The sequence below is a fragment of the Actinia tenebrosa genome, unplaced genomic scaffold (genome assembly GCF_029948245.1).
Source record: "Actinia tenebrosa isolate PJP-AT-01 unplaced genomic scaffold, QUT_ActTen_1.0 PGA_scaffold1__47_contigs__length_23844297, whole genome shotgun sequence".
Lineage (NCBI taxonomy): Eukaryota > Metazoa > Cnidaria > Anthozoa > Actiniaria > Actiniidae > Actinia > Actinia tenebrosa.
In genome coordinates, this window is record NW_028292578.1 from 5644856 (window position 1) to 5656061 (window position 11206).

At 46.1% G+C, this 11206-nt stretch overlaps 1 protein-coding gene across 2 annotated transcripts in view; it reads right to left on the bottom strand.

Moving 5' to 3' along the window:
- The window catches only part of LOC116292580 (vesicle-fusing ATPase 1-like), a 53866-nt gene that overhangs the window by 37243 nt on the left and 5417 nt on the right, over nucleotides 1-11206 (bottom strand). The gene's annotated exons all lie outside the window — the stretch shown is intronic.

Sequence of the window (11206 nt, forward strand, 5' to 3'; positions counted from 1 at the left end):
ACATCCTTAAATACCCTAAAGAAACACGATGAGATCTGCCGCGGAGTCGAAGAAGTGGCGCAACGGATCCAGATGCCCACCAACAAAGAGCTTTCATACGCAGACCATCAAAAGCAGATGCAAGTGCCTTACGTGATATATGCAGACTTCGAAGCGTTGATAACTAAGGAAGAGCAGAAACGTGGCGCCACGAATAAGGTAGGATTACACGAGATCTGCTCCTTTGGTTACATAGTAGTCAGATCAGACGGTAAAGCAAACCCTCCTGTGATTTACCGAGGTAAGAACGCAGCTAATGAGTTTCTAGAAGCATTGCGAGAAGAGGAGGGGGAGATAAGAGAACAATTAAGACGTCCAAAGAAGATGGAATTTACCAAAGAGAACCAGGAGGCTTTTAACAAGGCAAAAAAATGCCACATTTGCCAACATACGCTTCTTCAGTTTGGAAGACGAGCCAAGAAAGCGTGGGATGAAGATGGAAAGTATCTAGGAGAAGCTCATTTTAAATGCGGGAAGTATGCTAAGAAAGGTGAGAAGCCGGGAAAGCCCTCCACGCACTGCATTCACTGCCACAAAGCATTTGTTGAGGATTTCTATGTGGATAAGGTTAGGGATCACTGCCACATCACGGGTAAATACAGAGGAGCGGCTCATTGGAAATGCAATATAAACTTCAAAGTAAATCCAGATATGGAGATTCCGGTGTTCTTTCACAACCTCCGCGGTTACGACTCCCATTTGCTACTACAAGGAACAGACGGCTCCGACGTCAAATGCATACCCAACAACAAAGAGCGCTACATGTCCGTAACTGTGGGTAAGCTAAAGTTCTTAGATTCGCAGCAGTTTATGGCGGACTCCTTGGCAAACCTCGTAAAGTATAACACCAACTTTTCCATTTCCAGTCAATATGGCGCGGAAAGGAAAGGAGTGTACCCATACGAATACATGGACTCCTGGGATCGATTCAAAGAACCCCTACCACCCAAAGATCGCTTCTACAGCACCCTAAACGAGTCCGGTATAAAGGATGAGGAGTACCAGCATGCGTTAGACGTGTGGGAAAAGTACTCCTGTAAGAACATGGGGGACTACCACGACATCTACCTAAGGTCTGACGTAGTGCTGCTTGCAGATGTTTTCCAAAGCTTCAGAAAGATGGCTATGGAATATTACGGATTGGATCCCGCTAATTTCTACACGGCTCCTGGGCTCAGCTGGAGTGCTTTGTTAAAGAAGACAAATGTGCAGTTGGATCTCCTAACGGAATACGACATGTATCGGTTTATGGAAGACGGTATTCGTGGCGGCGTATGCGGGCCCAGCCGACGTTACGCCCGCGCAAACAACCCCTTAGTAGAGCACGACCCAGAGAAACCAACCACATACATTTACTACCTGGATGCGAATAACCTTTATGGTTGGGCAATGTCACAGTACCTACCTGTGAGAGACTTCGAATGGGATCCAGTGAAGCCGATAGACTTCTACATGCAGGTAGGAAAGGAGGAAGACAAGGGTTACGTCTTAGAAGTGGATCTGGAGTACCCAGAGCACCTGCACGACGAACACAATGAGTTCCCCTTAGCACCAGAAGCGATAGAGATACCATTTAAGCAGCTAAGTCCGCTGCAAAAGCAAATGTGCCCTGGTTACAAACCGTACAGGAAACTAACTATGAACCTGATGGATAAGAAGAAGTATGTGGTACATTACCGCAACCTGCAGTTCTACGTGCGACACGGAATGCGCGTAGAGAAGATCCACAGAGTCCTAAAATTCACGCAGGAACCCTGGATGCGCCCCTACATTGACTTTAACACGCAAAAGCGTACCGCAGCGAAAAATGACTTCGAGAAAAACCTCTTCAAACTGATGAACAACAGCGTGTTCGGAAAGACAATGGAGAACATCCGCAAGCGCGTAAGCGTAAAAATAGTCAGCACCAAAGAGGAAGCAGAAGCATACGTGTCACAGCCAGGCTTCGTTAGATACGTAGAAATGCTGAACTTCTACGTGATTCACATGAAAAAGGCAAACCTCTTACTAAACAAGCCCGTTTACACAGGCTTTACGGTGCTGGATCTATCGAAGCTGCTTATGTACGAGTTCTACTACGATAAGCTTAAGCCAAAGTACGGAGACCGCTGTCGCCTCCTGTACACAGACACCGACTCCCTAATTCTAGAGGTGCAGACGGAAGACGTTTACAAAGACTGCCTCCCCGACATAGACGAGTACGACACCAGCGGTTACCCGAAGGAGCACTTCCTTTACTCTGCGAAGAATAAGAAGGTAATTGGGAAGATGAAAGACGAAATGTTAGGAAAACCCATAGTAGAGTACGTGGGTCTGAAACCAAAGATGTACAGCGTGCTAAAGTTAGACGGCGTAGAAAAGAAAGCTAAAGGCGTAAAAAAGTATGTGGTTAAGAAGGACATTACGCACGAGTCCTACCTCAACGTATTACGAACACGCAAGGAACAGCGGCATAAGATGAACAGCCTGCGCAGCTATGGTCATCAGATACATAACGTCACGCAGGAGAAGGTGTCACTGTCTGCATTTGACGGTAAGCGATGGATGTGTGATGACGGAGTGCATACGATAGCATTCGGACATCACACGATAAGCAGTTCTTCCATGACGAACCCACGTGTGGGGCCATCGTGAAGATAATACAAGATGGGCTGACCCTTCTTAGCTATTACGCTTCGGATCTGGTAAGTTTCCAAAGACCAATTAGGATCCGTAGCTCTTTTGGATCCTCCTTCTAATTCACCCGGCTCATAGAGATATCGAACCGCGACATTACCTAATTTCTTTTCATGGGGGAAGACCGCCCTCGAACGTCTGATGAAGGACTTGTGTTCCACGTGTTTCTTTTTTATGGCATCCCTGGGTTTCATTCCCGTAGCCCTGGCCGCCTCGTTGTTCAAAGCCGCGACGACCTGGGGGAGCCTCTGAGTCCATTCCCTGTTGCGTTTGGAGGGATCTTCCAGCTCTTTCCAATACTGGTATCCAAAGAGACGCTCGGCCAGGGTCTTATTGAATCTTTCGACAATGCTTTGACCCCTGTGGTACTCTGCTTTAGCTCTTCTAATCTTAGTGTCGTGGTCTTTCAGGGTCTTGGTAACCACGCCCATAAACTCCGTCCCCGCATCCACTTGCAGCAGCTTAGGCCATTTCAAGACGCGCTTATAAATCCTACCTAGGGCTTCTGCGACTTCCCCAGAATCCTTGCTGGTTATGGGTTCGGCGTCCTTGTATCTGCTTGCGATATCCACTACGGTCAAAGCGTATCTATAGGTCTTTCTTCGCACCTTATCGTGCGGTAAGAAAAGCAAATCCGCCTGATGAACTTCATTGGGGGCATTTACGGTAAAGCTGGGTCTGGGAATGTACTTGGGCACGGGAAGATAAACCTGCCAGAGTGTTTGTTTTTTTAACCAGTTCTTAGCCGTTTCTTCTGATACCCTGGCCGCGGTCGCGAGTTTCTTGATAGCTGACGCTCCTCTCCAATAGCCCTCAGGCCCATAGTAAATCCTCTTAAGTTTGTCCTCTACGCGACCCATTATATGAATTCCAAAACAAGATTGATCTTACGTCCGTTAAAATCCACCGTCTCTCCGTCCACTTTAATGGTGATGTTTATGCTTTCTACCAAATGAGACAAGTCATAGCTCAAAGAAATGGGAGTGTATTCTACCAGGTCGAATGGATTACCTTTGGGCAGAAACTTGGACATAAGAGAAGACTTTTCTCCATTGCTGTAACTATTGACCAAGTCGCAATAGACTTCGTAAGAGGATGCGACTTTCCATTTTACGTCATATGTACTGCCGCTATTTATCGTGGTACTAGTAAGGCCCAGGAGTTCTACCAATGAACTGTCCTTCAAATTAGCGCTTCCATTATTTTTCTTAAATGTCATTTCATGGGGTAATCCTGTGGTAAGAGTATATCCATGCTTTGCTAGCTCCTTAGCCAGTGTTATAGGTGTGTATTGGGAATCTGGTATTTTTGGTTTGGTGCCGGAAGTTCCGATGACAAAGCCATCAATCAAATTATACCAAGAATTGTACAAAGAGCAACTAACCAACCGAACCCTTTCCGCGCGGATGGGAGGATTCAAATACGTGGTAAAGTCATTCTTGTCGCTTTCCAAAAAGACGATCATTATATTAGATACGCCAAAGCCACGCCTCCGGCCAGCCCTGCAACTCCTACAAATACCAGCTCATTGTCTTTTTGTTTCTTAGAAGGCTGGTAGTAATTCTTGAACTGAGGCTTTTTCATTCTAAAGTCGGGGTGTGCTTGCGCATAAAGTTTGAAGGCGTAGTCTGTGTTTTCGAAGTTCTTGTCTGCCTGCATTTTGTCTTGGTAATTCTTATCCAACCAATCCCTGTAAGCTTGTCTTTTTTCATTCCAAGCTGCAACGTCCCTTTGATATTTTTCCAACGCTAAGTCGTGTCTCTTTCTTTCGGCGGCACCGCTTTTATCACCTCTGACTAATCTATCCAAATACTGACCACCATAATTAGCTCCCGTAAATGCTAAAGCTGCAATGACTCCACCTGCGACTAAGCTAACCATTATACATTAGGTAGGTACTTTTCCTTCCGTAGATAATCCTTTACCATGATAGCCCCGCCTACGGCAGCGGTCATCTTAGCAAAATTAGCGAAGCTCTTGCTTGGGTCTTCAGTAAAGTCTTCTTTGAGCACTTTCTTACCTACCCAACCAATACCCGCAACGATGGAAGTAATAATAGCTGCTTCTTCAACAGTTTTCAATAACGCGGTTGACATTATATTACAAAGTGAGAAGGAAAATCTAGGTCGCCGCGGGTGATAAATTTACTCCATTTCAGGGATTTTGCTTTTTCTAACAGCCGGTTCCACAGGTGCGTGATATGTTGGCGACACATGTACGGCCTCCCACTTTACTTTTGGCTTCGTAGCCCGCCATTGTAAGTAAAGGCTGCCTGCTGCTATAGCAACTCCTAACGCGCCAATGACGTACCCAGGATTAATGAAGGATTCCTCTTCCTCCACCTTTTCTTCTTTCTTTGCTTTGTTCTTTTTATTCATCTCCGCGAGCTTCTTTCCCGCGGCAACTCTGCCTGCAGATTTAGGCTTGGTAATCTTCTGCTCCTCCTGAGGTTGTTCTTCGGTGCCACTCATCTTATATTAAGGGACTTGAAGGACTTGACAAGTAACTTGATGACGACTTGACAATGACTTGACAACGACTTGACTAAGTACTTGAGAATGACTTAAGGACGACTTGACTAAGTACTTGAGAATGACTTAAGGGCGACTTGACTAAGTACTTGAGGTGACTTGACAACGACTTGACTAGGTACTTGAGGCGGCTTGATCAGGTACCTCAGCAAGTGCCGCCTGAAAGACCTTTTCAACTTCTCTGTCCTTTTTGAAGTCCTTCCAAGATGTTCCGAAGGAACCTAGTACCTCCTTCAAGTCGACGTGCTGAGCTACGTGAAGTGCCGCAGAGGCGACTGCCATTAACTTACCGCACTTTAAAGACAACCACCCGCAGGTTATCTTAAGTTCTTGGGATATGACATAGTCATCTCTTATGTCCTTCTGTAGTTGCTCCACGTCGTCTATAGGCAGTGCAAGTCCAAGCAATTTAGTGGCAAGTCGGATAGCGGAGTCTGCTACGGCGTCCGTGGTCTTACTTGCGAGGGCGGCCTCGTACCTCTTATGGAACTTCTTAACTTCCTCTTCTGACAGCTTATTAACCTGCTCATGGGTAAGTTCCTTGCCTATCATTTCTTTGCACTTTCCCGAAGACACAAGAATGTTAAGTTGTTCCTTGAGGTTACTTTCATCTAACTGTGTGGGGACTTCATCTAAGAGCTGCTCAATGTCCATATACATTAGGAATCATAGATTCCAACCTCGTACGGAAACCTCAAAGAGAAGATCATTTTGGAATGTTGGTGCGCTTTTAAATGCCGCATGTATTCATGCAACTGTTCCTTGCTTATCTCGCCGCCGTAGTCGCTTAAGATGGTTTCCAGGTCAGACTTACTTGGAGTATAAAATACTACGAGAGAGCCTATGTTTTCCCTAAAGGGCTTAGAGACACTGGTAAGCTGCTGCGAGAGCAACCAAACGCTGATATTGTCGTGTCTGCCGCTGAAAGCGAGCTTCACTAATTCGGAGGTGCGTCTTTTTACGTCGTCCCCGCAGGCGATGTCATCCAGTATGAGTAAAGTCTGCGTATCTTTAGGGAATTGCTTGTGCCAGAACTTCAAATGGCTGGATAACTCGTTAGGATCTAAGATATCTACGAAGAAGTCGTCGTCTTTCACTCCTATGCCCGTCCAGGTGCGGTTATTCACGTAGGTGGGACAAAGCAGCACTATGTAGTCAAAGCGGTATCTAAAGGGTTCTAATAGCTGCTCTACCACGAACTGGGTCTTTCCGCAGCCGGTGGGTCCTACTATCAGGGCATTGCAGGGAATATGGTTCGGATCCATTATATATACAATGGACCCAGTGGTCGCAGTAAGAAGAATTGTCGCCGACGCAAAAGATAAAAGAGACACCATAGAAATGCAAAGGGAAGAGATAGACCGGTTAAAAGAGCGCGTACAGGAATTGTACGATGAAATGTGTGGTCTGAAGCGTGCAGAACGGTTTGGCGCGCTTTTGACAATGGCGACGTGGGCTAAGGAGTCCATTAAGGACTTCATTCGATATCCCCCATAGATATATGGACTGCATTACGTGCGAACTACCTGCTGACTGCATAATCCCTCCCAAAACACCGATACCCAAACCGTGTAAAAAATACACCTGCCGTCACTGTAATAAGGTATTCTCTGAAGAAGACTTCGTTGGACATTGGTGTCCCGCGGATACTAAAGCACAAAGGACTTTAGACGACGCTCGAGAAGAGTAAGAGGTCGCAAAGAAGATCTTACTAAGCCCCGGCAAGGGGAATTAGCATAGGTCTTTCTTTTTTATTGTTATTTTGTTAAATGCTGCAAAGAGGTCTCAAGTAAGGACCTATTTTTTATTGTTATTTTGTTAAATCATCGTAATCGAAGAATGGTTAACATGATTATCTTTTTGCTGGTTTCAACGATGAGAAAGAATGATACCTCATCTTTTAATGGGGGCTTAACAAAATAACAAGAAATAATAGACCCTATCCTAAAACCCTCTTTGCAGCATTTAACAAAATAACAAGAAATAATAGACCCTATCCTAAAACCCTCTTACAGGGTTTAACAATTTAACAATAAAAAATAAGGTATATATAATGAAGTGCGTGCAATGTGATAGAGCTTTTAGTAGCAAGCAGCGACTGCAATACCATCTTTCCAAGAAAGTCTGTCAGAAGACCATCAGCACTGTTTGCGGTGACTGCGGTAAGGAACTCTCCACAGTACAGGCCCTACGATATCACCGCGAGCATAGAGTCTGCCTTAAAGGTCATTGCCGCCGATGCGATGAACCCCTCTTTGAAGAGAACTGGCATAAATACCGCTGCCGGCGTTACCACCTCGAAGAAGTCGTCTGTGAAACCCACGGCGATTTAGCGGGGCGATGTTGCCCCCTTGAAACCAGCCGGGCGCTCACGCGACATAAGAAGGAAATAGACCAAGATTTCGTATGCTTTGACGACTACGAAGGAGTAAAATGGGAGAACCGAGAACATTGGGACGGCATCTGCGATAAATGTGGTTGTCAACGCAGCGGTCAGCATATTTGGTGTTGCCTGTATGACGGTCCCAAGCCTTTAGACCATTACCTGGCGATACGAAAGGCTTGGAAAAATGAGGAAGATATATGATTCCTCAAATCGCAGCGTTCATAGGGGGAGCCTTGATTACCGTATCCGCTTACCAGATAACAGAAAAAATGAGGTCCGCCGAAGCAGACCAATATCTAATCAATCACATAATGGATTAGCTTCCGGGCGACGTTCGATGTCAAACTTCCATCGACCGTTAACCTTACCATAGCTACGTATGTGAGTGTACTCTTCGCCTTGCAGTACGTACCGTACGCAGTCGGGAGCCCATAAACTGTACTCTTGGCTGCCGTCTAAGAGGACCAACCTTAAACGGTTAATGTCCTCGAAGACGACGTAATTTTTTATTTCGTATGAAATGCCATGTAGCAAGTCGCGCCAGTGAGTTTGTTCAAGAATCATTATATCTATGAAATATCTTTTGGTGCGTGCTTAAGGTCTCATGCGATTTGAAAGCCTTAACACACCAAGGGCAAGGTATGCGAATGCCGTCGACGTAACGGTCGATTTCCCTGCAGATCAGATCGTAATCGTTGCTTACCATCGTTAAGTATCCATTCATTTCATATTGCGCCAATACCGCTTTTTGTTTGTCGGACAATACGCCGTTACCCTTTGGCGTCTTCAGTTCCAGACAGAACCCATTGTATTTCTTATGGGAGTTAAGGATTAGGATGTCGGGTTGACCTGCCTGGTAGCCCTTTTGCCAGCACTTTATCCTTTTACTGCTGGTATCTTGCAATTCCCCGAGTCCAGGTGCTAATATCAGCGTAGGGTAAAACCTGCGTATCTTATCGATGACCTTCTTCTGTAAGTCGAACTCAGTCTCGATTTTGATGATCAACTTATTTGGACTATCCAACGAGTATTTCCCCTTTTTCCTTAATGTAGGTAGAACGTCTTCAAAGACCCAATCTTGGAACGACTCTGCCGTTGGCAGTTTGGAGCTGAATATCAATTGATACAAACCAGCCTCCGTCACATACAGGGATTGCGGGTGTAAACCAGAAGGGAGGCGATTCACCTCCAACTCGTTAAGTCTCTTCTTATGCTTGTCCCGCACGTGGACTTTAATAGCATCTTTGGTGTCTGCATAACCTAATGCCTTTGCTACCTCCTTTGCTTTAAAGTACAGCTCATCGCCTTGCACTATGCATTGCAGTTTAGTTTCATTGTTTTCGAATACGCGGAGCATATTATACGTAAGGGATATTTTTTATCCTTTCGCGAGCCTAGTAGGCAACGCTTTTTAGCTGATTCATTTCTACACTCAGTTGCGCGTCTGAGACTACGAAGATATATGCGTTGATCTTAGTAGCGTCGCTGGCATGTTTGGTGCGCTTGATCTCCAACGTAATGCCGTCCTGGGTATTTACCAGGCGCAATCCCTGTCCATGTAGGTCTTCGTCGTTCGTCGTGCGCATGTCGATCCACAGCGCGTACTTATCCTTAAAGAATTTCTTTGGGTCAATTTGGTCGCCAAACTTACGTGCGACTTCCCGGTACATGTCCTCGGGCTTTATCCCTTGTGAGTAAACCTTATTAGGCACTCCGTTAATGCTAACGCCTACGTTAGTGATGTTAGGATTAAAGAACGCCTCAGAGTCACGCAATCCTGCCGTGTATGTCTTTGCGAACAGCAACATTATCCCTGTGAGGCTGCGCCTGGGAAGGTTAATGCTTTGGTTGATGACCTCTTCGACGTTATTTGTAAAGCTGAACGTCTTGTACATCACGACGTGATCGTAAAGGAAAGCCTTCCCGGCGCTGTATTCCATACCGGCGCTACGTGCTAAGTCTTCGCTGTATACCGTTTCGTACTGCAGCTCTAAGTTAGTAACGGAGTATGGGTGGACGGCTGAGGAACTTACGTCCTTTCCCTGTAGGATGTTCGTAGTGTCTGCTAGGGTTACTTCGAACTGCAGCTCGCTTAGCTGCCTTGGGTAGTATGCACCGTGGTTCGTGATAACTTCGAAATCTAATGGAACGACATATTTAGTACCATAAGCCGTCTTTATTTCGTCTTCTCCTGAGGCGCCAGAGGTTGCGCTTCTTACCTTGCGTATAGCATCATTGGCGATTCCCTGCTCTATCCTTTGCGCGCGGTCAAATGCAGTCAACCATAAGTCTTTGTACGTGGTATACAAATCATACCTATTTAAGTCCAAGAGGGATTCCCCTGCGAACTTCACCCGCATCTTTGAGACAATGTTGCGGCCAAGGTCGTTGACAACGTGACGCGCGTCCGCAGTGTTTGGTTGTATTGCTAGGTCAAACCTTAGCGCCAGGGTGCCAGGAACCAACACTAGGTTATCCGTTAGGCGGGGCACGCCTACGTACAGCGTTTCTCCAGGTTTAGCGCTGCTGGGGGTAAAGGTGACCCGGTGAAAGGTGCGTTCTGCTTTCAGTCCGCCAACCTGCTTAGGTAATATGTTGGGGTTTAACTTTGAGCTTATCATATATAATGGAAGTAGAAGGAACAGACTTCGACCCCACCACTGAAGAAGGTCAAGTAGATATTAACGACGACGAATACGACGCATGGACTAAAGGCGCGGAAACCGACCCCCTAATCTACGACATGGCTCTAGAAAACAAGTATGGTAATAGATGGAAAAGCTTCAAGGCCGCCTTGAATCGCATGTGGCAATCGAAAAACCACGGCAGCCCCGTCCCTGAGTACTTGGAGCTTCAAAACATAGAGCAGCCTGAGGCAGCCGCGCGGGAAACTGTAGAGTGGGCAACGCGAGAGTTAAGGATGCGTCATCCCCACATTGACACTGACGCGATAAGACTCACAGAAAAAGGAAACAAAGTCCTCATAAGCGTCAGAGACCTGAGACAACCCGACAAAGACCGCTGGACGAAACCACAGCTCCTTTTTGACGAAAATGGCTCGATCAAGGTTAACGTGGCAAGATTAAGGGGCTTTCAAGAGGCCGCCCGAAGCATGTTAGAAGGTATGGAAGCATTGAATGAAAGGATTGCGCTAGAAAAACGCGCTATCGAACTGCAAAAAACGTTAATGGAAAGGGAAACAGAGTATGAAAAACAAATACAACAGCTAACCGATGCTCAAAAGAAAGAAATCAAGGGTAAAAACGAAGTCATGCTACGATTCAAGCGAGAAGCTGAAACGGCTTTAGACGAAAGAGACCAAGCCAGACAAGCCTTCAATCTTGCTATGAAAGACCTGGATATCAATAATGAGGAAGCTAAGGACTTACGGACCGCCATAACTAGGTCTTTAGAGGAACGGCGGCAGTTGGTTGCCGAAATTAACACTAAGGAAGAACAAATCCGGCAAAGAGATCAGGCCGTCGAAGACCTGGAGGGGCAAATAGAGCGACAGCAGGAAATAATCAACGACCAAACCCGCCCCGAAGAGGAAAGGGAAGCAGCTCAAAAGGAA